At 38.7% G+C, this 3378-nt stretch overlaps 1 protein-coding gene across 12 annotated transcripts in view; it reads left to right on the top strand.

The window, feature by feature from the left end:
- The first annotated feature begins 2298 nt into the window (after positions 1-2298).
- celf1 (cugbp, Elav-like family member 1) overlaps positions 2299-3378 on the top strand; it is a 55601-nt gene continuing 54521 nt past the window's right edge. For 2 of the 12 annotated variants that reach the window (XM_026156783.2, XM_026156100.2), the window contains exon 1: positions 2350-2561. The gene's annotated coding sequence lies outside the window, so the exon portion shown is untranslated. Of the gene's footprint in view, positions 2562-3378 lie in introns of all 12 variants that reach the window. The other 10 variants (XM_080302297.1, XM_080300057.1, XM_080302566.1 and 7 more) reach the window with 10 other exon arrangements.

The raw sequence follows: 3378 nt of genomic DNA, 5'->3' as shown, positions 1-3378 counted from the left end.
TCCTGTGTTTGCGTCCACCAGCTTCACTATCCTTGACAAATGAAGAAAATTTGAAAAAGCACCACAGAGATAATTCAGTATCTCGGTGCTGCCTCACTGGCTAAACAGGATGCTTGGCCTTTCTAAATGAAAATCCTTTGATTAAAAAATACCATAAACACACGTCTCTGACTAGCTTTTTTGTGAGCTACCTACATTTTGAACTTGACTATTTTTTTGCAACTTTCATGATGTTATTTTTAGCTTCTGGCATCCCTTCACATAAGATGTTAAACACTGTGGCTGTTGACAGCTCAAATGGCGACAGGTATGGCCAGTGTTGGGTAAGTTACTTTAAAATAGTAACTTAGTTACATTACTAGTTACTTCTCTCAAAAGTAACTCAGTTACTTCAAGTTACTCGTTACTTTCAAAGTAACTAGTTGCTAGAGAAAGTAACTTTGGTTTTACTCAGAATTCTCTTGTTAATGTGTTGCTTCCATAACTTTGCAGTCTTCTAGCTTGCTTACTTGCCACAAGTGCACTGTGCCACCTACCAATAGAAAGGAAAAGATAATGTGCATATTTCCACGAGAGAAATCCCACGCCTGGACCGTCATTGACTGCTGCCATGATTCTAGCCTACGTCACAGCGTTATGTGCGCCTTTTACATCCAACACAAAAACTGCAGTCGTGGTGCTTTCGATTGTACTCAGAATTCGGAAATTCTGCCTTCTGAATAGGAAGATGTAGGTAACATCAGACTGCAGATGAGCTGCATACAGGCTGGACTGGGACAGAAAATTGGCCCAGGCATTTTTTAAAAAATTTTTTATTATCTTTTTTTTTTTTTTTTTGTGTCCCGTTTGGATCTTTAGCATCAGAATTGTTGTCTTAAGGCCAAGAAAGATGCCAAGCGGATTTATTTTACCAAGTGGATCATCATGGCCTTGCCATATTGGTCCATTTGATTGACCTTTATTATAATTATGAATTTATTTTATTTTCAGTTGCTACAAACGGGACAGACATGACTGGGGGATAGGACAGGGAGAAAGAATGAAGAGAGGGAGAGAAAGAAAACCAAAGGGGAGAAGAGACGGTGAGAAGGGGGGGAAGAAAGAAAAAAAAGAAAGAAAAAAAAAGCAAACAAAAAAAACAAAACACCTGGGTCACCTGTATGGAGAAAAAAAACAGAAGAGAAAGCAAACAACAAAGAGCAACATAATAAAAAAAAACGGCACCATCACAATAAACTAGCTAGCAGTAGATATCAGTAGATACTAAATAATAAACGATATTGTGCAGCACGCAAGATAGACAGCGCACAATGTGCTTTGAGGCAGCAGCCAAGAAAGCTGTAGTCTAACTATTAATCATAGTTTTGCTAAATAAAAGGATCTGGCTTGCATCAGTCACATGATCACATTTAACCAATGATCGCCCTCGACGGCAGAACGCGCTGGTTACGAGCCGGGAACGAGCTCACAAAGAGCACGCGCATTTTTTGCGGTCCGGAGCTGTAGGAGAAACACAGACTTCCTTCATCCACCTGCTGGCCTCCAACACTTGCTAATGTTACTGAATCTGTGGAAGCTCCGCGATAGCCACCACACGAAGTAACGAGTAACGAGCCTATCTAAATCCCAGTAATGACTAACGCGTTCCTGATTTTGGCATAATAACTAGTTACCGTGCTCGTTACCACAATAATAATGTAGTTACTGTAACGCGTTACTTAATAACACGTTAGTCCCAACACTGGGTATGGCACACTCAAAAGTAAAAAGAATTTATCTAGTAATATTATTATTATAATTGCTGTAACTAAATAATTTGCCATATATGGGATGAATAAAGTATTTGTTATTGTCATCTTCTTCACATCTTTATGATGTTTTTCCACAACTACAGTTAACAGGTGTTTCTAATTAGAAATATAGCCACTAACAACGAACAATTAATTTTTTAAGGATAACTTATATAAAGCTTTTTGATTTTAATATCTTTAGATTTCACACCTTTTTAAAAAGTTAAACATGAATATCTGTTAACTTTATTATTTTTCTATTTTCAATGGGGAAAACAACAACAACAAACAAAACTGAACCACATTGCTGGAAAGTAGGAAACGATAGTCCCTTTCTACGGACCGTACCACGTTACACTTTGAACAAGGGAATTGTCACGTGCACTTTCACCATCGTTACGGACAGAAAGGAAGAAGTAAGATCGCTTCTTTTCGTTTCAAGGAACGATTCTACATTAAGCCATTCAAATTTAAAAGGAAGCAAATATCATGCTGATGTTGGTTCTGACCGGTTCCTTTAAACCTCTCCACCCCCTTTACAGCTGTCGAATGGAAATGGTTCAGCATAAGGAGACTGCCATTTTACACAGTGACTTCTAGTTAAATCTATGAAGTGACAGACCACAAGTTATCCACACGTGTTGTGGTCAGTTTGTTTTCCGAGCGGTGCAATATTTTTAAACGTCACACTGTTACATAATAAGCAAATATCCAAAACACGATTTCGCCTGTTAAGCACAAATCCAACTAACAGTGAAGTAAAGAACCCGGGTAAGTAGTTGAGCATTTTAAGTTAACTGTTGTCGCTAGCGTTAATGACACAGACAACTCACGAAGAGGCAGCTGCTGGGCTTGGAGCATAGTTTGATGGCCCGGCAAAAATATTGTTTAAGTCACGTCATGACGAGTTTGGGTTGGTTCGCGTAAGGGAGCTGTGCTTACAGTATCATTTGGTAGTAGCGATACGAATCATTAACTCACTTGAAAGGTTTGTGAATATGTGCACATAAATATGTCCAATATAAATGTATGTATTGTACAAAATACACATACATGTGACGGCACCGAAAGCGGAAGTCACCCCTGCCACCTCTCTCGCAGTAATAGTGGACTTTTTTTTTATTTAAGTCTGATCTGTTAAACTGTTAAGCTTCTCTGCACCAGGCAACAAGACCGCCTCCCAGCTTTAATAGCAAGCTCGAGTTTAGAAGATATATAGCCAAGAGGTCTGAGCTAAACCTTTGATCCTCTGGAGTGTATCACTTCCTGTATTAGTGTAAAGCAGAGAATCATAGCATGCTGCATGGATGCTACTTGTACTGCAGTAAACAGCCAGCACCAAAACATATTTTGGACAGCTAAAGTCAGCAGTTTATCTTCAGGCTGTTTTTCAGGGTTCAGTCTTCTGCTGGTCAGCTCATTGGATTAAAGTTAATGTAGTAAAAGAGAGAAAACTGTATAATTCTGAATTATACTAATGCATGAAGCATTCACACAGCAACCTGAGGTAACTGATTGTTGCTGAGGTAAAGTTGTTTGTTTTTGTCAGAGAAGTCTGGAATTAACATCTCCAGTAAAATAAAAAAAA

Source organism: Astatotilapia calliptera, chromosome 1, assembly GCF_964374335.1.
Source record: "Astatotilapia calliptera chromosome 1, fAstCal68.1, whole genome shotgun sequence".
Classification (NCBI taxonomy): Eukaryota; Metazoa; Chordata; class Actinopteri; order Cichliformes; family Cichlidae; genus Astatotilapia; species Astatotilapia calliptera.
The sequence above is the reverse complement of the archived record's forward strand: the minus strand, read 5'-3'. Positions and strand labels throughout refer to the sequence as shown.